Source organism: Bos grunniens, chromosome 14, assembly GCF_055505025.1.
Source record: "Bos grunniens cultivar Pamir isolate PY7600 chromosome 14, Bosgru_T2T1.0, whole genome shotgun sequence".
NCBI classification, from domain to species: domain Eukaryota; kingdom Metazoa; phylum Chordata; class Mammalia; order Artiodactyla; family Bovidae; genus Bos; species Bos grunniens.
In genome coordinates this window covers 25,346,789-25,371,521 of record NC_141178.1, presented here as the reverse complement: position 1 = coordinate 25,371,521, position 24,733 = coordinate 25,346,789, and the positions used below count along the sequence as shown (strand labels likewise).

Genomic DNA, 24,733 nt, shown 5'->3' with positions numbered 1-24,733 from the left:
TATCAAGTTCAGAAGACAATGCAATTGCATCATTGGTTTATTATATTAAACCACTGCTACTGCTGTTGCTAAGTCGCTTCAGTTGTGTCAGACTCTGTGCGACCCCATGGACGGCAGCCCACCAGGCTCCCTTGTCCCTGGGATTCTCCAGGCAACAACACTGGAGTGGGTTGCCATTTCCTTCTCCAGCGCATGAAAGTGAAAAGTGAAAGTGAAGTCGTTCAGTCGTGTCCGACCCTCAGGGACCCCATGGACTGCAGCCCACCAGGCTCCTCCATCCATAGGATTTTCCAGGCAAGAGTACTGGAGTGGGGTGCCATTGCCTTCTCCATTAAACCACTAATTTGAGCTATATATGTATATTGTACGTTTTAATTCAGCATTACATACAATTTCTTGTGGCCTTCTTCTGTCATTTGCAGATAGACTATTTCCACAGGTAAGTGTTAAAGCACATAGCACACATGCACGAGTGCACAAGTGCACACATACAAACACACATTTTTTTAAAGCAGTACATGACACTTTGGCATGTGCTTATAGTCACAGTGGCAAATTTGGTAAGTGAAGACTGGACAGCAGCTAAATCCTGATGAGATCCTGACCCCTGATGTCTTGAACGGTTCTGAAAAAGACACGTCTCTTCTGGGGTGAAGGCACCTCATTGGGAAGACAAGTTAGTTTTCAGAGATTTTGCTTTCATTAAGGTCCTCGAATCCTGTCAATATGTACAGATGTCCATGATACGATCTCAGCAGTGATCCAAAGTGTAAGGAAGTCTGACTGAGCCTTAACTATGTTATTGGTTGAGTATATACCTCATAAACTTTCAGAACTTGCCTGTGGCAGAGAAAAATTAGTCAACCAGAAAGTAACTATTGTATGCCAGAGCTAATCAAAAGAAATTGCAGGTATGGCATATAGAGTAGTGTACAAGCCATTGGAGGAAATAAGGCCAATGGAAAAATACCCAAGATCACAAACATTTAAAAAAAAATAAAACTTAAAAACACTGTTTTGGTTAAGTTCTTTTTTTATTTGTTCCCGTTAGCTTAGTCCTTGATAATTGTAGGCTTTCCATACTTGTTGGTTGAATGGGTAGACTAGAAGCCAATATTTACTGAGTCCTTTCTGTGAGCCAAAACAGTATAGTGAGAACTTCTAACTACATTATCACATTTAAACCATGTGATAATTCTATGGGGCATAGTTGCAGAAACTGAGACTTCTGTTACATATTCAAGGTCACCCAGTGAGGGAGGAAGGCAGGATTTGAAGCAAGATCTGTTATCCAAGGTGGTGCTTTTAGTAACTAGAATTTGAGTTCTTAAGGCAGATTAAAGTTTTAACATTTTCATCAGGAGCTAAATTGTTGGTGTACTCTCTAGTTCTGTTCACAGAAACTATTTTTTTTTCAATGGCAGTGATTATAGTATGATCATATTGTTGCTACAGTTTTTACTGGCTTATGTAAGACATTTTATTTGGTTTTCTATAAATGCCTCTTTAAGGAACATAGGGACACTGGACTTAAATGTAATTTCAGGTCACTGGTTGACCCAGCTCCAAAAATTCCTGTGAAAATGTTGCTTCCCACGGGTAAAAGATACATTCAGTATATAGGAATTGGTGTACGACATTTTAATTCTTGACACAAAGCCCAGAACTTCTGTGTATAAATGGACTTTGGATCATGTTATGTTATAGCAACCTATCACCTTGGCACCTGGTTATTACCTTACTGACATTTAAATTCCAGGAGAGGTAGAAAAATTGAGGTTTTTTTCCCCCACTAAATAGTATTTTAAACAAAACTTAACTCCACAGTGGGATTTGGAGTTCACCTCTGAGCTTGTGGAAACGTGAAGAAGGTCTAAGACTAAGGTCAAAATGGTCAAATAGCTTGAAATTTAGTCTGATATTTTTTCCTTGTTAATTGAAAAAGGGATTATTTTCCCTTGCCAGTGAGTGGCTCTTGGGCTGGGAATATTGTATAACCCCCAAAACCATCATAATAAATTAGTCAGGAAATACATAGTTCTAACAATCTTATTTTTTGGCCTGTGGGGACGATATATATGGCTAAGTGAGCCAAGGGGTAGGGTAGGGCAGGATATTTACAAGATGAATGTTGGAGAATTGCATTCTTTGCGCATTCAAGATCTACCATAACTTACTGCACTGATCAAATTCCTATAAAACAAATTCTAGTATGTTGGATCTATAGAAGACATCACCATTTTAGAATAGCTTACTACCTAGAAAAGTCATTTGTTATGCAACTGGATGAATTGGTATGTCTTCCTGACCACCCTTCCATGATGCCATACAATAGATTAGCTCTGTTTTTTATCTTGAGCTATTTTCTCACAGAATACAAGCTGAGACAAACTATGTCCTAACTGGCCATTCCTTTGCAGATGACCTCTTTAGTTTGTTATAAATATGACTGAGTGTATTGCTTAGTCCAAGTTATTTCTTTGAAAATAGCCTGAGTTAAATATGATTTCCAAGAGACAGTCTTAAGATGCAATCTAGAAACAACTAGATTAAGCCACCTCTTTAATCATAGAATCTCCTGTTTGGAAGGTACCTCAAAGGTCACACGGTACAACCACATTAACTACAGTTTATCATTAACCACAATCAGTTAATATTCATCAAATACTTTCCAGTACCTATGCTTCAAAGTTGTTTAATTAAAAAATAGACATTTTAATTTTATTTCCTCTGCTTTTGTTGTCACTTCAAAACCTCTGACATAGTTCCTGGTCAGTTCTATTTGATGCAGCACATTAATGGTCAGGCAAGGAACATGTCTGTGAAAAGTTTGATGGTAGAGTGATACTATGTGACCACTGATAGGTTGTTTTGCCTGATAACCAAGCAAAGGGACTCCTCAGCAGACAGGCTGTCTGGATTTAATGTGGCTCTGATGTTTGCCAGTTCTGTGATTTCCAATGCTGTACCACTGTCTCAAAATCTCAGTGTCCTAATATATCAAAGGGATGGCAATGCACTAACCTCACAATTTTGTTTTAAAGGTCAAATGCAATAATAAACATACATAAGTTAGCCTAGCACTTTACTCACTGTATGTACTTAATTCATGCAGCTATTATTTATAGCATTATGACTGTTATTATCAGGCTTCTCTGGTGGCTCAGACAGTAAAGAATCAGCCTGTAACGCAGGAAGACCTGGGTTTGATCCCTGGGTTGGAAAGATACCCTGAAGGAGGGCATGGCAACCCACTCCAGTATTCTTGCCTGAAGAATCCCCATGGACAGAGGAGCCTGGCAGGCTAATGCCCATGGGGTCACAGAGACATTACTATCACACTGTACTCTCCATGGGGTCACAAAGACTGTTACTATCATACTATGTTCTTTGTGACAGCATAGCACCTGCCATATAATTGTACTTAGCATATATTTATCAGGTGAGTGAATGAAATAAATGAAAGAGATATCTTCTTTTCTGTGAGGTAGGTCAGTTAGCATTAGTGAATAGCCCAAACGTTTGTTATATGTTACACTTGTGGGCACCACATGTATTCATAAGTAAGTTATAATAAGATTGTCAAAGTTGGTCAATAATCCCTGCTCACTCTTGGAAATCTAGATCTTGAATACAAGGAAGTTGAGGTTTAGGGAGAAACATGGCATGAGGTCAATGCACCCAGAAGAAAAGCTTGTCATCTTTTATGTACAGCTAAATATAGGAGGCTTGGCTCAGACCTGCTTCATGGCCCAAACAGGTTTGGTAGGTTTGAAGCAAATAAAATCAAGAACAGCTGTTGTTCAAATAAGGTCACGCAAAGACATGGATTCAGTGTCTTTACACTGATTTTAGTTAGTGTTTATATTTCAAATCCAAAGTGGTGTTGGCTAATTTCCATAGTAGAATCTTGCCATGGTGAATGTTTTCAAGCAGTTTCTTTTTCTTCCTCATTCTTAACAAAGAAAAAAAAAAGTAAATATCTCTCATTTATTATTGAAAAAAGCAAATGTAGATGAGAAGGAAAATTTTATTGCAGATCATCAATAACATTACTAAACAAAGACGTTATTTAAAGAAATAAGATGTATACTATAAACATTTTTAAAAGAAAATGGTTTTTCAAATATATTTTTGAAATATTGAGGGACTGTGATATTTTACAAATTCTTAACAACTTTATATTATCATCTATTACTTTCATTATGGGTTGGTTTATTTCAGTTCAGTGACTGTTTTTTGATTACTTACTCTGTACTAATGATTTGGTCCCTGAGGAGATTGCACAAATAGGGAAAAAGCTAGTTTTAGTTAAAAGTTGGTAAGTGCTCTGATGAGTAGGGGGACACTGTGAGAAAAACCAAACATAGGTTCAGTCAGTTCAGTTCAGTTCAGTCGCTCAGTCATGTCTGACTCTTTGCGTCCCCATGAATCGCAGCACGCCAGGCCTCCCTGTCCATCACCAACTCCTGGAGTTCACTCAGACTCACGTCCATCAAGTCAGTGATGCCATCCAGCCATCTCATCCTCTGTCGTCCCCTTCTCCTCCTGCCCCCAATCCGTCCCAGCATCAGAGTCTTTTCCAATGAGTCAACTCTCCACATGAGGTGGCCAAAGTACTGGAGTTTCAGCTTTAGCATCATTCCTTCCAAAGAAATCCCAGGGCTGATCTCCTTCAGAATGGACTGGTTGGATCTCCTTGCAGCCCAAGGGACTCTCAAGAGTCTTCTCCAACACCACAGTTCAAAAGCATCAATTCTTCGGCGCTCAGCTTTTCCTAAAGAAGATGAAACTTGAGATGTGTTTTGAAAGATGAGTAGGAGTTAGTCAGAAGGTGGAAGTGGTTGATAGGTTTAGAATATGGCATTTTAGGTAATGGCAGCCAGAGACACGTGGGAAGGAACATGGTGCTCATGAGGAGTGCAAGCCACACAGGACTCTTAGGGTGTGAACTGTAGGGTGAAGAGAGCAAAACATAAGACTGGAGTCATGGACAGAGTCAATCCATCTACTTTATTTAATGAAGTAGCTGTTACTTCGGGGAAAAAAAGAGCTCACGAGTCAAAGGCTTGTGGGATATACTGGGTTATAAAATGCTATGTGTTTCTTTACTTCACGTCTTTTCAGGACCTTTATTATGTCAGTGGCCTTTATGATGTTGGAAATGAGGATATACTATGCAGCATTTTCTAAACTTACTTGAACACAGATCATCTTGCAGTTTTGTGTTTCATCTTGCAAGATTTGTGTTTCATGGGATGTACTTTTGGCACCATTGCTATAGACAATAGGGAGTCTGAAAATAATTTAAAATATTGGAGTATAGTTCATTCTGGTAGCAAAGTAGAGGAAGGATGTAAAGGGAAATCTAATTTTAATCTCTAGGCATCTAAATATTATCTGTCATTGTCCTGGAGTGGCCTAGAGAGAGACAGGAGAGGCCGAACCTTCATCAGTAGACAACAATAATGAAGAGAAGGTGATTGGCTGAGAGGTACTTAGGCATCTATGGGGAACAGAGATCTGATGATTGCCTTCTCCTATTTAATTAGCGGGTTAAAATCAGCAGGATTAGGCAATTAATTGCATGTGAAGGGTGAGGAGTGGATGAATGACTCTATAATGACTCAGGTTCCTGATTTGGAAAAGTTGGTGACAAGTGGTACTTTTGCTGAGATCTGAAAAACTAGAAGGACAACTTAGAACTAGGAATAATGGGAAGGAGACCTTTAGACATATAAATTTTAATGTGTCTAGGGAACAAGTTGAATATTTAAGTGCATGTGGGAGACATGAGTATAGAGTTGTAGTTCAGTCCTTGTGAGTGGATAAGGTTACTCATCCAGGGAGGACCATGAACTATTTTACCAAAAAGCAATTTGCAAAAAGCTATCTTTTTAGGGAATTGCTTTCATAGAATTAGACATTTATAAAATTGCATTTTCCCTAATTGTACAATGGTAAATTGTCATATGCAAATTGACCTAGAGCCACCAGGAAAATGAGGGCATGAGAAGACTAGGACAAAAATGAACCTTTGAATTAAGAGACAGCAGGGAAAAAAGAAGCCCATAAAAGAGAAATGATGGAATGCCACCATATTTTTCACCACGATGATAATTTGTACTGCCAAGCAAATATTTATTTACATAAAAATGATTGCCTCAACAGAAGAATTAATACCAAACTGTTTAAGTTGCAAAATAGCTGGGGAGTTGTTCTTATTCTGTAGCGTGCTTTAAAAAAGGATCCAAGGTCAGGATAATTGAACTGTTTTGTTTCTATCAGGAGTCCACTGTTAACCCAGCTCACCCATTTATATCATGTATTTGGTCCCTTTAACATAGCTCAAACTATACCTAAATTTAACTGCCTTTAATAGTAGGTGTATATAGCTAGACACACTACATGCATATAACAGTGGCCAACATGTTTCAAGGTGGAATATAACTATTTTATTTTTGAGACTTCTTGCTTAAATAAGAAATGATGATTCTTAGATTCTAGTTTTGTACTCTTTCAAAACTATGAAAGTTTTGAGTAACTTTCAACAACTATGAAAGTTGTATGAGTAAACTCATAGGTTTCTTTTTCAATAATCAGTTATCTTCAAAATTAGCTCTCTTATATAGCTTCTGTGGGGCTAAAACCTGTGCCTAGGATCTTGGGTTATCACCAAAGAATAAGTGTGTGGCCTTGTGTGTGGGGACTTTGTGACCTGTAGAACAAACAGAAGACAGGGTTTCTAGTCACAAGGTTTGTTTATTAAATTATCTTTCTTTTTATTTAATGTTATTTTATTGTGGTAAGAACAAAGATCATAACATGAAATCTACCTTTGTAAGAAAATTTTAAGTGTACAATATTGTTAATTATAGGGCCAGTGTTGTCTAGCAAATCCCTAGAACTTATTTATCTTCATAATTGAGACTTTTTGCCTTTTGATTAGAAACTTCCCACTTTCTCTTCCTTTCAGTCCCTGGCAACCAGCATTTTAGTCTCATTCTATGAGACTGTTTTACATTTCATGTAAAACTGAACTCATGCAGCTTTTGTCCTTCCATTACCAGTTTATTTTATTTAGCAACATGTCTTCACAGGTTGATCATGTTGTCACATACAACCATACATTAGATAGGTTTCAGTGAAAAGGAGGGAAAGGAGTATGTATTATGTTACATTACAAGAGGCTATAAAGCAAGGAGGACAAATAGATCCAAAAGGAAATCAGAGACTAGCTAGGCATCAGTAGTAGCTACTCATTCTCTGAATTCCCTAAAGTTTGAGTTTCAATTATTTGGATAAATGATGAGGATTCATTCCTTAAATGAAGATCCTGGGTTGCAAGCTTCTAAAAAGATAGGATGCATACTTAAACCATATTTGAATGATATTAACATCTGTGAATTAAAGAAATAGTTCTAATACTTTACCTAAATCCAGGCAGCCAGACATTGGTGTCCTGTACATTCACACTGTGAGGTTGGGAATATTTCTTCCACACTGTCTATGCTGCGCTGTTCCAGCCCTGGCGTATAAGGGTGGCATGCTGTGTCCATCCTCTTATCCATCCAAATTGTATCTGTATGTTTAGCTGGAGATGTCTTTTCTCCATGAAGGTGTCCTTTCTCTATTAAGATTTTCTTATCTTCTCTTGTGAATATCTTATTAGTTCTGTATCACTAGTTCATTATTTATTTAGTGTCAGTTATGTGTCAGGGCTCCATTCTTGGACCAGAGTTAATAGCAGTAAACTAAACCAAGCTCTCTTTCTCAAGGAATTTACGTGAACTTACTTGACGAAGAAAATAATCTCTTAATAGGTAGATAAAAGGAGAGAAAGGGAGAGAGCTATAAATGGATGGATGGATGAAAGGACAGATGGAAGGACAGATGGATAGAGATATAGTTGATAAAGACTATAAGGGGAAAAAAAAGGAGACAAAATGATAAGAGAATGATCAACGTGTATGTGGTGGCATGCTGATAGCCAGGATGTTATTATTATTATTACTACCATAGCTGTAAGTTCCTTAAAGAGAAGCACTCTATTCTACTTCTCTTATCCTCTCATCAGTGCCCAAGCACAGGGCTTGTTTTGTGTAATAGGCTCAACAGATATTTCTTTATTGACATAGTTTTTCACTTTTAATCCTGATATTTTGGCATCACAAAGGCATAGCTTTAGTTTCCATTGAAATATCAAATTGGTCTAAATAGACTGGCTTAGAGATTTGTTTGGTTTCATATTTATATGCAGAGCAGTATGCTCTAAATAAATCCAAAAGGATTCAATAACAATTTTTGGCAGCAGTTTCTCCTCCATGCTTCTATTTTTTCTTTCTTGGTTTTTTCCCTGATGTCCTTGCATTACTGGGAGATTTCCTAGTGCAGTTAGCGTGGCTCTGCCCAGTGACCTTTCACCCTTGCCCCAACAGATGAAAAAGCTGAATTAGAAAGGAAAGGAGAATCACGACAGAGGTTACTGAAGAGCACTCTTTGGGGCTGAGAGGAGTGGGGGTGTGTAGATGACCTTCTCTCATCCATTTATGCCTCATCCCCTTTAGTTCTTACCAGACCTGTTGAAGAAGGGCACAAACTATTACAAAGGAAAAAAAACTCCTTTTGCCCAAGAAGTTATTAGGGGCAGTGCCAGGAAGAAGAAAAACAGAATGAGAGAGAAGGGAGGAGGAGGGGAAAAGAATAAATCTCAGGGGGTCAAAAATGAACCAGGCCAAAAATTTTGCCCAGCACTTCTATCAGATATGGCATCCCCAGATAGAGTTTCTTAAACCCAGTGAACTTTCAAATGGCATTAGGAAGAATTCCACTTGGAGTTTGGGGAGAATTTATAGTATTCTTGGAAAGGGTTTTTAAACATCACTGGTCTGCAAAGAAACAAAAACAACAATCTGATTTGCTCTGTACTGTTTGCATTTTCCCTCCTATTTATTAATGTAGTCTTACTTTATAAAAACAAATGAAAATTACACTAATTGGGCCTCTGTGAATACAGACCCTTTGCCTGTGCTATGTAATTTCAACCTTACCATGATCCCTGAGAGGGAGACATGATTACTTCCCTGTCACAAAGGAAGAAACCCAAGTTAGAAGGAATTAAGAGCCTTCCCCAAAGCACACAGAAGTGAAGTGTCAGAACAAGGATTTGAGCCCAGGTCTTTGGGACCGCAGTCTGAGTTTAGGAATTCTTTATCTCTTTTAACAAGTGTCAGATTGTTCAGTTGAGAAATTACAGGTATAATATTGATGGCTGAAAAGAGTTATTCTCACCATATCACTCACACATACACAGCCACACACAGATACACAGACATTGGCTATAGAGGGACGTAACTAGAGTAACAAGTCATGTTACCTTCCTTGCTTGCCTAGCATCATATGGGTCTTCTGCCTAATTTCTTTTTCCTGGTCTGATTCTTCTTAGGCCGTGGACAAGTAGTCTGGTTTTTATAGCCATGGTTATTTATAGTCATGTTTTATATGGTTTGGCATGTAGGAACTTATCCTGAAGGTCTCCAAATCCCTTAAGGTGTCAAATAACCCCACCATTGGATAGGAAGGTACTTTTCTAAAAAAAAAAAATTTTATTTTATTTTATTTTTTTTAATTGGAGAGGAAGATACTTTTTATGAAAATCAGGTAAGACTGTGAAGATACGAAAGAGAGGAAGGTTTCTATTAAGTGGACATCAGAAATAAAGATTAAAAGCAAAGAATAAAATTTGCTTTTAGTACTTAGATACTGAAATCCTAATTTGGAGCCTCTCTTTCAAGATACGTGTTATAAAAGTATGGGGAAGTATGGCTTCTAGTTGAAAGCCATGGTGACCTGGGGAAAATCCTTGAGTTATAGTTTCCTTATCTGCAAAATAAAGTTTATTTTAAATCATTCAATGCCAGAATTTTATGATGTTTTAAAATTTCCCTTGTTTAAAGCTATGTGTTTTTTGAGCCTCTAAAAATGACTCGAATAGTATTCTAAGAATACTTTATTTTCTTAGTTAGTAACTATCTGAATCTTAGACTAATTGTCAAGTGGTCCCTAACCTGTACTTTGTGTTCATAATTCACCTAGAGTTGCATGGATATAATTATTCTCACTATTCTCACTCTAGCTATTTGTAGATCCACTTGGGGTTCATAAGCATGAACTTTCAAGGTTCAGGGCAACAATGTCTGCTCTCATGCTAAGGAGATGTTGGTCACATCGTGCAGTCCATCTGTGTGGAAAAGCCTCCCTTAGGACCTTTACCTGGGAAACTTGACAGAGCAACCTGTCAGGAGACTGACAGCCAGGGGTAGCAGGCATACAGTAAGTGCACGGAGCCAACATTCTGCTTCTTTGGGTGAGTAAATGCAACAGCCTCAGCCAAGACCATTGGAACAGCTGTCATGCTGAGGTCACGGCACAAGGTTGCAGGACATGGCATCCAGGAGCCATTACAAGGACAGATAGGTAGCACTTCAGCAATGACTGAACATCAGAAAGAAAAGAGATTCTTTTCAGCTGAGTGGGAGACAGAGGCATAAGGAAATATTTATAACAATTTCCAGTGTAATCTAGAAATGTTTCTATGAAACCCATTGAAACTTTGTAGTAAAACCACAGTAATTCTCTGGTCTCAGTTCTTAGTGGGGACTTTGGGTATGCATAAGAAACAGACATTTTTACCAAATTGAACTCCAGATAAGTAATTCAGCAGATGGCTATGCATTTTTGAATTCCCAAGTATTACCGAACATGTCAGCCTTGTATTTATATATAGTGTGTTCCACCGGTATTAGAGATGCATGCTCTTTCTTTCCATAGTGTATAACAATCTGGTAAGATATATATCTATGCTTTCCTTCCTTTTCATACAAGATTCACCAAAATAATATATATGTATATATATATTAATTCTGCCATTTAGAAATATATTTATCCTATGATTTTATGATCTGTCCTTTTAAAAGTTAGCCTGAATAATTTTGATTTTAAAAACTTTATTTTCTTGATTTTTAAAAAATTGTATTAACATTCTTTCTCCTTTCTGACTAACCCCATAACTGGAAAAGATACTTAATAGTGTATGTGTGAGATTTGAGGGACTTTGCCCTTTGCTTATGGTAGGGCTTAGAGTGTCACATGACAGTCATACATAAAATGATTTAACTTTAAAAAATATTTTTAGAGGGAATTTTGGTAAATTTGGGGTTGTTGTCTTTTGGAGAATCTGATACTCATCAACCAAGGCTGGGGAATTACTGTTCTGAAATTATAAGTTTTCTTAGCAATGATCTCAGAAAAGATTTACAGTGTTTGTAGCTGCCCCCAAAATCATTCTTTTTAAATGAAGAATTGGTCAGAATCAAGAGATATGGCTATAGAGAAAACCCCCATAGACTGGTGATACGTGGGAGAGGAAAACCTGGAAGCATGGGTCCATCCACTGGGAAATTAGACTGTCCACAAGTGGAGGGGCAGAGAGGGAGTGAGACTGGGGGGACGGGGGCAGAGATGATAAGGGGACACCAAGCCCCCTCACTGCTAACCAAAGATAAGGGATGGGAATGTTGGAAATTGCTTCCTTATGTGAAGCGCAGCTCCCTTGTGGGGAACAGGTGCCCAAGACCTAAAGAAAAAAAAAAAAAATCACACTTCAGGTTATGGCAAGATTATCACAGGGTGCCTGGGCCCTGCAAGTTTCAGCCTCACCCTGGCTTCTTAGGAGGAGTTTTACCCACTCTGTACAAGGCAGACCAGTGGAACCAGGAGAAGCCATGGCATTTGGGAGGCCTGTCTGAGGAGCTGTTCCCATGACTCATTCCTGGCCCCTGAACTTGGCTCCTTCCTCAGAGGTGTGGGAGCCCGGAAGTAGCAAACTTGGTGGAGGAGGGGACAGCAGAGATGGCAAAATTAGTAGACAAGGATGAGAATGTGAAGCTATCGTGGATAGCAATGGATTCTCTGGATAGCAGCTGGACAGGAGGCCAGAGGGGTCCTTGCAACCAGCTAGCCACCAAGAGAGGAGAAGCAGCTGAGTGACACCCCAGAGGGAGGAATTTGGAGGGACTGTTGTTCCAGTGACTCAGCTCGTTTGTCCCTACTTTTTGTTCTGTAACTGTATCTAGGCCTGAAGAAAAGATTTTATGAGTAAAATAAAATTTTAGAAAAATGAAAAGAATTAATAGAGAATGAGAAGAATGAATAAAGCACATATACTGAGTATTAGAGGTTTCTGTGTCCATAAACTGGCTTGATTAGATTGTGCTTTGTTTTGTATGTAGGCCTGCAACTTGTTTTAAGAAAACTGAAAATAAAAGATAATAGGTCTTCCTTTCTTATCACTTCGTGGTTCAAAGTGTTTTCATATGTTTTACATCATCTATTAAAAATAAAAATAAATAAACAAGGCATGTTTTTCCAATTTTATGGACTAAGAAACCAAGCTCAGGATCATAGTTAAGTTACTATACAAGGTTACATAGTCTATGAGTGAATCAGGATTTGACTCCAGTTCTGCTTTGTTTTTATTTTATTTCTTTTTTGTTTGGATTGTTTGTGTATTTATATGATTAAAAAAATCCAACTATAACATCATTAAGAAGTTTCTCTCCAACCCCAGTCCATGTCCACTGTAGTCTCCCCACTTTTATAAACAAAAGATACCATACTGTATGCCCTGTTATATGACTTTTTTAAAAATGCAGTTGGTAATATATCCTGGAGCTCTTTTCTTGTCCATACAGAGAGAGCTTCATTCTTGATTTTTACAACTGTATAGTATTCCCTTGGGTGAATGTTTTACAGTATGTAAGTTTTTGAGTTTGATTGCATTTATCTTTTTTTCTATTACAAACAAGGTTTTAGGGAACAGTTGAACATCCATCATCTCATACTCGTGTTTTTATAATATAATTCCACAAAGCAAACTCTTGGGTGAAAGAATAAATGCATTTATAATTAAATAAAAACTGCCATATTTCTCCTCAGAGTAATTGTATTATTTTTCACTTTCATTTGTAATGTATAAGATTGTCAGTTTCCTTATAAACTTGCCCACAAATTGGTATTGTCTAACTTTTGAATTTATGCCATTATGATTGTTTAGACTGATTGCTTTATGTAGCCTTAGTTTGCATTTTTCTTTTTTTGGGAAATTCCTTTATTTTAATTTTTTATTGAAGTGTAGTTGATTTATAATATTATGTTAGTTTCATGTATACAACATAGTGCTTCAAAAATTTTATAGTTTCTATTTCATCTAAAGTTATTGTAATGTATTGGCTATATTTCCTGTGCTATACAATATATCTTCGTATCATATTTTATACATAGTAATTTGTACCTCTTCAGTCAGTTCAGTTCAGTTCAGTCACTCAGTCATGTCCGACTCTTCACGACCCCATGAATTGCAGCACGCCAGGCCTCCCTTTCCATCACCAACTCCCGGAGTTCACTCAGACTCACGTCCATCGAGTCAGTGATGCCATCCAGCCATCTCATCCTCTGTCGTCCCTTCTCCTCTTGCCCCTAATCCCTCCCAGCATCAGAGTCTTTTCCAATGAGTCAACTCTTCGCATGAGGTGGCCAAAGTACTGGAGTTTCAGCTTTAGCATCATTCCTTCCAAAGAAATCCCAGGGCTGATCTCCTTCAGAATGGACTGGTTGTACCTCTTAATTCCCTTAATTCTTTGTTTAGCTTTGACATTTATGATAAGGTACAATATTTGTGCTTCTTGGTCTGACTTATTTCACTAAGCATAATACCTTCCAGGTCCATCCATGTTGTTGCAAATGGCAAAATTTATTTTTTATGACTGAGTAGTATTTCAGTGTGTGTGTGTGTGTGTGTGAGTGTTTATCTGTTCAATCTATTGATCGACATTTAGTTGCTTTCATATCCTGGCTATTGTAAATAATGTTGCTATGGACATTGGTGTGGATATATCTTTTCAAATGAGTGTTTTTCTTTTCTTTACATATATACCTAGAAGTAGAATTTCTGGATCAGATGATAGTTCTATTTTTAATTTTTTGAGGAAATCTCATATTTTCCATAGTAGCTGCATGAATTTGCTTTACTATGAATAGTATACAAGTGTTCCTTTTTGTCCGCATTCTCACCAACATCAGTTATTTGTTGTCTTTTTGATGATAGCAGTTCTGACAGGTGTAAGGTGATACCATTGTTTTGATTTTGCATTTCTCTGATGATTAATGAAGTTGAACATAATTTCATGGGCCTGTTGGCCAGCTGTGTGTCTTCTTTGGAAATAATGTCTGTTCAAGTTTTCTGCCCATGTTTTAATTGGATTGTTTTTGGCATTGGGTTATTTGAGCTGTTTATATATTTTGGATATTAATCCCTTATCTGTCATATCATTTGAAAATATTTTTCTCTCATTCAGTAGGTTGTCTTATTTTATCGATGGGTTTCTGTGTTCTACAGAAGTTTTTAATTTTATCAGGTCCCATTTGTTTATTTTTGCTTTTATTTCCTTTGCCTGAGGAGACAGATCCAAAAAGAAAAATATTGCTATGATTTATGCAAAGTGTTTTGCCTATGTTTTCTTCTAGAAGTTTTATGGTTAATGGTCTTTAGTTCATTTTGAGTTTATTTTTGTTCATGGTGTGAGAAAATGTTCTAATTTCATTCTTTTACATGGAGCTGTCCAGTTTACCAAGCACCTCCTATTGAAGAGACTGTCTCTTCCCATTGTATATTTTTGCCTCCTTTGTTATAGATTAAATAACCATAAGTGTGTGAGTTAATTTGTAGGCTCTCTATTCTGCTCCACTGATTTTTGTGTCTGGTTTTGTGCCTGAACTACACTGTTTTAATTACAGTAGCTTTGTAGTATAGTCTGAAATCTAGGAGCATGATACTCTCAGCTCTGTTCTTCTTTCTCAAGATTGTTTTGGCATTTGTCTTTTAAGTTATAAATTACAAATAACTTTTTCTCTGTCATTTGCCTTTTGATTTTGTGCCCTTTTTTTTTCAATTTGGTATTCAGACTTTTTTATATTTTTGGTAGTCAAAATGATTAATTTTAGAAATTTTTTAAATGATTCAAGATTGTAAATTAGAAAGGCCTTTTTTAACCTAAGGATATATTTTCTCTTAATAATTTATTTATTTTTAATGTAAACTTAAATTGATATGGAATTTACCTTTGTGTATAGTAAGAAGTATAAAACCAACTTATCTTTTTCTGGATGGACACACAATTGTTCTAACACAATTTACTTTAAAAAATTCTTTACCTACTGACGTGAGATGTCACCTTGCTCATATACTAAATTTGTGTAACTATTTGAGAATGTTTTTTGAAACCATACTTTCTAAAGTGCCAAATTCAATTGTTTCCCTTTCATCATACTTCTTCAGATAAAATAAACTTTTAGTTACTCATCAGTAACATTTTCTGCCATATTTGATGAAAGAATCAAGAGGGAGGTGTGATTATTACCCATATAAGAAAATAATTTGAGGAAAGCCATGTATAAGCCCAGAAGAAAAACAATTCTCCAGATAATATTGCTAGAAAATCCTCAAACAACAGAATTTTGCTTTTTATTTCTAAAGATGTTGCCAAGTCATTCTGTACTACTCAGGAGGTCGTCTTCTACAAGTGGTCAAAGAGGGAAAAACCCACAATACTTAAGGAGAAAAAAATGAAACAAAAAACATATCCCTCTCCAAGCATACATTTCCTGCCGCCCCTTTTAATAGGAAACTACAAAGTTTTTACCATAAAAGAGAAAAGTAATTCACTTAAAAAAAACCTTATCAAGCCAAGTAAGGGGGTTATATTGCATTCATATGTATATAGTTAGACTTAGTTTTCTGGCAGCAGTACTTTTTAGAGTAAATCTTGCTTATTTGTGCAAAGATAGTTTAGGATAGTTTATTGGCAAGTACAAAGATATTGTTTCAGTAACTCTACTGGCATAACAAGATATAAAAATAAGACCAAAGCCAATATCTGTAAGTTCAGTGTGTCCAGGTTAGCATACTTCACACCAGCACTGGGGGAGGTCTAAATCTGTGTCCTCATTTTCCCATAACATTAGCAGAAAATGCAATGCACAACACTTTTAAATGCTTTTTACAGATTCTTCCTTCTCCAAGACTGATTTAGCTATTAGCCACATTTCCACATTCCCACTATTTTGAAACTACCTTTTTTTTTTTTTTTAAGAGTATCTGTTACTTTCATGTTGCTTAAAACACTGGTCAATTCTTAGTCCTCATATTACTTGATTTAAAAAATACATTTGTCATTGATCACCCATCTTCTTGACTTCCCAGGTGGTGGCTCAATGGTAAAGAATCCATCAGCCAATGCAGGATACACAGGAGATGCGGGTTCAGTTCCTGGATTGGGAAGATCCCCTGGAGTAGGAAATGGCAACCCACTGCAGTATTCTTGCCTGAAAAAAATCCCATGGAAAGAGTAGGCTGGCGAGCTAAAGTCCATGGGGTCTCAAAGAGTCAGACACAACTGAGCTCACACACACGCACCCACATTCTTGAAACATACTTCACTTGGTTTCCAAGATACATACTTTCCTGTTTTGTTTTGTTTTCCTACTTCACTGGCTACCTCTCTTCAGGATTTTTTGCTCATTCCTAATCTCTTGACTTTAGGGCTTTTCAGGGTCCAGTCTTAGATCTTTTCTCTCTCTGCCCACCCTCGTTCCCTTGGTGATTGCCTCTGCTCTCACATCTTCCAATACCACCTAACTCCCCCTGATGATATTGATTTATATTTCCATTGTGGACCACGTCCCTAACTCTAGAAGTCATATATCCAACTACATACCAGCCGTCTCTTCAATAAGTATCTCAAATTTAGCATGTCTGAAGCTAAGCTTCTATTCTCTCTTTCCTAAGTCTGCACATAGTCTTCTCCATCTCAGTTAACAAAACTTAGTTGTGCATTTCCTTAGGTCAGAACCTCGAGACATCTCTCACACACATCATTCAAGACACCAGGAAATCTTTTGGCCTCAGCTTCAAAATATTTACCTGAGCACTTATCTCCATAACTGTTGCCCTTATTGAAGCCACCATCATCTGGCTCATTCAAAGAGCCTCCCCAGTGAGCTCTAGGTTTTTGTCCTTGCCCTTCCACAGAGTAACTATCCCTTTAAGATTGTAAGATAGATCATACTCCTCTGTTTTAAGAATTCAAAGTGGCTTCTCATCTCAGAATAAAAACCAGTGTTGTTAAACTGGCCACCAAGGCCCTTTCTAATCTTTATCTCCTCTGCTCTGCTCCGACATCATCTCCTAATTCTGTACTTCTCCAGACTCACTGACCTTTCCACTGCTCCTTGATTCATAAGCTCACTCTATTAGTTTTCTATGGGAGAAGGCAATGGCACCCCACTCCAGTACTCTTGCTTGGAAAATCCCATGGACAGAGGAGCCTGGTGGGCTACAGTCCATGGGGTCGCTAAGAGTCAGACACAACTGAGCGACTTCACTTTCACTTTTCACTTTCATGCATTGGAGAAGGAAGTGGCAACCCACTCCAGTGTTCTTGCCTGGAGAATCCCAGGGACGGAGAAGCCTGGTGGGCTGCCGTCCATGGGGTCGCACAGAGTCGGACACGACTGAAGTGACTTAGCATATATTGCTACTGTAATAGGTTACCACAAACTTAATAGTTTAAAGAAACACAGATTTACTATGTTACAGTTTTGTAGGTCACAAGTTAGACACAGGTCTCACTTGCCTAAAATCCAGATGTTAGGAGGTCTGTGTTCTCTTCTGGAGGCTGTAGAAGTAAATTAATTTCCTTTTCTTTTCCGCCTTCTAGAGGTCACCCACATTCGTTGGCTTGTGGTACTTTTTCTTCATCTTCAAAGCAAAAAAGATTGTATCTCTCTGATCCTTCTCCCATTGTCGTATATCCGTATGACCCAGGCCAGGAAAGGTGCTTTGATTTTTAAGGACTCAATGTAATTAGATTGGGCCCACTTGGATAATCTCTTCATCTCAGGGTTGGTAACCTTATTAATATCTGAAAAGTCCCTTTTGCCATGTAACATAACACATTTAAAATTCCAGGGATTAGGATATCTTTGGGGAGAGGCATCATTTTGCCTAGCATACTTGTCTCCTTAAATACTAGCTCATATTTTACCTTTCCAGTGAGTTTGTCCTGACTATCCTATTTAAATCCACCTTCATCACAGTTTTCCCTCTCTTTTTTTCCTATTTAGTTTGTAATAACACTGGTCCCCAAGTAATATACTATGTGGTATATGTTAATAATTTAGCTTGATTTTTCTCTATCCTGTCATCAGAATATAAGCAGTGTGGTATGAAAGTTATGAAAGTTGATCTGTTTATTTCATTCTCTACCTACAATATCTAGAGCAGTGCCTATCATACAGTAATGCCTTCAATAGATATTGAATGAATGAATTAAAGAAAGTGGGATTAAAACACAAAAGTCTCACCTCGTTTCTAAGACAGACTTTCCAAATCAAGGGATGAAATATATTTTGAACCAGTATCCTCATGGACTCATCATTATATAACATTTCCTTTTTGTCTGATGGACTTTGCTGCTGCTGCTAAATCGCGTCAGTCGTGTCCGACTCTGTGCGACCCCATAGACGGAAGCCCACCAGGCTCCTCTGTCCCTGAGATTCTCTAGGCAAGAACACTGGAGTGGGTTGCCATTTCCTTCTCCAATGCATGAAAGTGAAAAGTGAAAGTGAAGTTGCTCAGTTGTGTCCGACTCTTAGCGACCCCATGGACTATAGCCTACCAGGCCCCTCTGTCCATGGGATTTCCCAGGCAAGAGTACTGGAGTGGGGTGCCATTGCCTTCTCCGCTGATGGACTTTATCCACTATGTATTAAGTAATTGAATTTACTGTATTTTAGCATATGTATAATGACATAGTGTATCTTCAGCCCTTTAACAGGGCCTTATTCATAAAGGAAATAGATAACACACATCATTTGGTCTAATTTGATCTTAATGTGTTGATTTCATAACTAACAAATTAAGGATGATTCCCTCTCTTCCTCGTTTTCTAAGTGTTTTGTTTTTCTTTTTTTTTTAACCCATAAATGGGTGTCACATTTTGTCAAGTGCTTTTTTGGTATCAGTTATCGGGATAGGGTGATTTTTCATTACCCTGTTAATATGGTGGGTCATATTGATTGATTTTCAGATGTTGAACCAGTCTTGTATCTTTGAAATAAACTCTATTTGTTCATAGTGTAATTCTTTTTATATGTTCCTAGGTTTTATTTTCTAATGTTTTGTTAAGAATTTTTTGCTCATATGTTCATGAGGGAAGTTGCCTGTAGTTTTCATTTTTGTACTGTCTTTGTCTTGTTTCAGTATCAGGGTAATAGGGGTTTCATGGAATAAGTTGAGAAGTGTCCCTCCTCTTCTATTTTCTAGAAGAGATTGTGAAAAAGTTCTGGCCAGAGAAATAAGGTAAAAAAGGGAAATAAAAGACATATAAACTAGGAAGAAATAAACTGCCCCTATTTGCAGATGACATGATGGTCTATGTTTAAAAAAAAAAAAAAACTCTAAGAAATCTACCAAAAACTTCTAGAAGTAATAAGTGAGTTCAGGAAGTTAACAGGATATAAAATAAACATTCAAAAATCAGACTTCCCTGGTGGTCCAGTGGTTAAAAGTCAGCACTTCCACTACAGGGGGCGTGGGTTAGATCCCTGGTCAGGGAAGTTCTGCATGCTGCATGGTGCAGCCAAAAAAAAAGAAAAAAAAAATTCTATATTCTAACAATGAAAATATAGAAACCCAAATTAAATAAAAATGCCATTTATAGCCACTCAAAAACTTAAATAGATATAAATTTAATAAAATATGCAGTACTTGTATGCTGAAAACTATAAAACACTGATGAAAGAAATAAAAGATCTAAAATGGAAAGACAAACCATGTCCATGGATTTAAAGTCTCAATATAGTAAAGCATTGTAAACATGTCAGTTCTCCCCGGATTAACATGCAGAACCTCTAAATATCTCAGCAAGATTTTTTATAGATGTAGCTAGGCAGTGTTATTCTAAAATTATATGGAAAAGCAAAGGAACTAGACTAGCTTAAACAATTTTAAAAAAGAATAATAAATTGGTAAGAATCACTCCACCTGACTTCAAGAATGATATACTATAGAAACTAAGACTGTAGTGGAACTGGTTAAAGGAGAGGCACAGAGATCAGTGGGATAGAAGAAAGGACTTAGAAATAAACCCAGACATATATAGCCAGTTGATTTTTTTTCTAAAGGTAATTCAGTGAAAGATAAATAATCTTCTCAATAAATGGTGCTGGAGCAGTTGGCTATCCACAAACAAACACTGTTTCAACTTAAACCTCACACGTTATATAAAAATTAACACAAAATATTAGTACATTTAAATGTAAAATGTAAAAATATAAAAGTTCTAGGGGATCTTCCCAACCCAGGGATCGAACCCCTGTCTCCTGCATTGCTGGCAGATTCTTTACCATCTGAGCCACCAGGGAAGCCCTATATGCGTCTATACACATAAAACAGAAAAAGCCCAGCAAAGATTTGCTTTCAGATAAGTTTAGCTCTTACACCATCTGAGGTGATGGTGTAAATTGAACCATAAAATTTGTCCCATCTGGAGAAAAGAAATACAAGTATAATTTGGTTATATTGCAGTTTTGATCCCAGACTACTACAATAAAGTGAATATCCCAATTAAAAAAAAATGATATCGAACTAGCACTGCCTTCTAGTAAACTGTGTCCCCAAATTTTGAAGAGCACATGTGTATGCACCCTTGTTCCTTTTGCTCTTTGCAGCCAAGAGAGCAACATGGGTCACCAGAAGCTCTACTGGAGACATCTGAGAAAATTTGTCCAGGGTTCTCATTCTTGCCAGGTCTACTCAAACTGGCAGAGTCTAATTTGGAAATATGGCCTCAATATGTGTCATCAGTGCTTCTTCCAGTACACAAAACATGGACTTCATTAAATGAAGTTAAGTTACTAAGTGAATAAATGGATCATCCAGCACATCTACGTTATGCAGAAACAATACTAGATCTTTGTATATAAAATAAAAGTTGAAAAACTTAAAAAAAGAACTATACATGCTCATTGTAATAATGTCCAATTCAGAATAATTACATAAGATATGACCAGTAGGGAAACTGAGTGAAGAGTACGTGGGTCCTCCTTATACTATCTTTGCAGTTTCCTGTTTATAATTATTTCAAAATAAAAGTGAAAAAATACATATTTTATTCTGATGCATTTCATAGTAATCTAAAGAAGACACAGATGCCAAATGTGGAGTAGTGCCAATTATTTTCAAAATTACCTTTTATTGAGGTGAAATCACATAACATTAAAATTAACCATTTGAAGCGTACAACTCTGGCTTTTAGTACTTTCAAAATGCCATGCAGTCATTACCATGCAGTCTATCTAGGTCGAAAACACTTTATCAACCTGAAAGGAGACCTTGTACTCATTAAGCAGTCACTCCCTACTCCCCCTTGCCATCAGTCCCTGGAAAACCATTATCTACTTACTGTGTCTACTAAGGATTTACTTATTCTGGATATTTCATATAAGTGAAATCATACAATACGTGACCTTTTGTGTCTGGCTTCCTAGCATAATGTTTTCAAGGTTCATCCCTGTTGTATGTGTCAATACTTCATTCCTTTTTGTAGCTGAGTAATACTCTATTGTAAGGATGTACCATAGTTTATCTGTTAATGGCAGTTAGCTTGTTTCCACATTTTGGCATAGTGTTGTTATAGACATGTGGCAGTTTGATGCAAGGAAACAGTTATTTCCAAAGTTCGTTGTTTCCTTGTGGAAGGTGTAGAATCCCTGCAGGCTATGTATCATTGGTTGCAGCCATTAACTCTAAAGCTTTTGTAATTTATTTGAGGAAGATGACGTGTCACTGCAGTTTTCCCAGTTGTTCATTCATCCCAGGTGAATCAGATATTGGAGCAGTTAGAGACAATTAACACAGGCACTGACTGCTTATTTTGGGAGGAACAAACAAGAACGCTTTGTGAAATTGGAGATAAAATGTCATCATAAGAGCAATTGTAAATTATTAAATGAGAGTCGACATACTGCTTATGAGTGATCAAGATATAAACATTTTATTCTTTAAAAGCTTTGAAAACATAAATTTAGGAGATAAAGTACTTTAACAACAACAAAATAATATGAACCATGGAGGTGCTTAGTCTCTTGGGCCCGGTTTATTTAATATGTGGTCATCCTTGTGTCCTTAAATGCTTCAGAAATGAAATATCTAACACTTTAAAGGCAGTAAGGTCATTGTTTTATAATCCTATAATTAAAGAGCTCTCCAGAAATGTTTTTAGGCATATCCAAGCAAGTTTACTCTTTGTACAGAACAAATCCAGCTCTTTCATGGCCTTTCTTCTTTGTTAGTTCTTTCAGTTTTAAACCATTGGTTCTCAACCATCCTGCACATTAGAACTACCTGATACATTTTCTAAAATACCATTGTCTATGCTGCCACCCAGATCAACTGAATCAGAATTTCTAGGAACGAGCCCAAGCATCTTATTTATGTAAAGTTCTCAAGTGATCCTAAGGTGTTGCCAGGGTAAGGGAGAAATAATTCAAACTACTGGTTCTCAAAGTTGATGAGTATTAGAGTTACCTACCAGAGAAGGCAATGGCACCCCACTCCAGTACTCTTGCTTGGAAAATCCCGTGGACGGAGGAGCCTGGTGGGCTGCAGTCCATGGGGTCACTAAGAGTTGGACACGACTGAGTGACTTCACTTTCCCTTTTCACTTTCCATGCATTGGAGAAGGAAATGGCAACCCACTCCAGTGTTCTTGCCTGGAGAACCCCAGGGACGGGGGAGCCTGGTGGGCTGCCGTCTATGGGGTCGCACAGAGTCGGACACGACTGAAGCGACTTAGCAGCAGCAGCAGCAGCAGAGTTACCTACAAGGCTTGATAAAAAGAAGCTGGGTGCCACACTCAGGTTTCTGATTCAATAGTTCTAGGTAGGGCCTGACATTTTACATTATGAATAAGATTGCAGATGGTGCTGATGCTGCCAGCTCAGGATTCAATTTTGAGGATGATGGGTTAATCTTGTCCTTTTTACTTGGTGAAGATGAGGACTGGTTGAATTACTCCATATAAATACCCTAAAAATGATTGTTTTCACTTATATTAGAGAAAGTCCTTCAGCATGTTAAGATGATGGACTGTAGAGTCAGAATGCCTGGTTAAAATACTGCTTATAACTTTGGTCAAATTCCTTATTTTTTAAATCTCCGGTTTCTTTATCTGTGAAATGGATATTATATATTTATTTTGAGGGTTAAATTTGATAACATATGTGAAGTGATTGACATACAATAAATATACTTTTTAAGTTTTCTTGATAACTTTCATTTTCCACTATTATAGCTGTCCTTTGGTCTAACTGGCTATCAAGTTCTGTGCTTCTTAGTGGTTTAACAAATAAAGAAATATATGTTAAAAATCAAGAAGATAATTAATTGGGGATTCAACTGAGGCTTTCCAAGAACTGAATGAGGGTTTATACATATGTAATGGTTAAAAAGCTTCATTTCTGGAGTCAGAGAACCCTGGGTTTGAGTCCTGTCAGAAACCTCTCTGTTTGTTTTCCTTTGAAAAATGATGGTAATAAAAGTTCCCTACATATTGGGTTGTTGTGATTGTAATAGAACAGATAATTCAAGTACAATGATTAGCACAGTCCTGGACATATCATAGGTACTCAATAAATGTTAACTATTATTAAACTGAGAGTAATTGATTGCTAGGTGCTCCTTTAAATATTAACTCTCCTTTTCGTCTTTTGAACTGACGTGTTTTTATAGCTCTTTGCGGTATGTCAGGAAGGAATGTAAATTCTCCAAGGGGAATGCAACTATTGAGAAGAAATTTGTTTACTATTTCCTCAACACTCTTCTGAATACAAGACTGAAAAAGAGTGAAGATTTACTCTTCAAACACTGGATAACTTCTCTTTTATTTCCATTGCCAGAATCAAGAGAAGAGCTGTTGAAACTCCTGGTCAATCATTAGTTTCTATTTCAAACCTTCAGTTGGGCGTTTCTGTCAGTGGACAGCCTTACAAATAGGGCTGTTGCCAGTCCCCTGCCGTGACTTCCTGACTGGAAGTCCTTTACCTGCTCTCGGGCCATGTACGTGCAGAAACCTCTATTTCCAAAAAAAAAAAAGAAGCTTTTCTTTTTGTATTTTTTATTGGACAGCAAAATGGAAACAATCCCCCAAATACTCTGGACATGATGCAAACTGATCTTGACGGACTGCAGCATAGATAGTTGCAGATAGATATTGTAAGGTAAACTGCTACAATAGTCTTTTGCATAGATACAGTGACAGGAGGTATCGTTTCATTCATCTTGTAGGGGATGACTCTGCTGTTTTAACACTTAGTCTTTTTTCCCAAAGTGTGTGATACAAATTCGACTGGGGATATGAATTATTTGATGGGTATGAATGGACAGATGCTTATTTTAATATTCAGCGTTTCTTTTAATATTCAGTGTTTCTTTTAATATACATTAGGAAAAAGCACACATGCTTATTTTCTCAGATACTCTTGTTTAAGGTAAATCTAAAATGCATAGAAAGCTTAAAATATGAAGTAAAGGGAACTATTAGGTAAACAATAGTAG

The 24,733-nt window shown here is 37.2% G+C and overlaps 1 protein-coding gene across 4 annotated transcripts in view; it reads left to right on the top strand.

Moving 5' to 3' along the window:
* ANGPT1 (angiopoietin 1) overlaps window positions 1-24,733 on the top strand; it is a 475,361-nt gene that overhangs the window by 139,936 nt on the left and 310,692 nt on the right. The gene's annotated exons all lie outside the window — the stretch shown is intronic.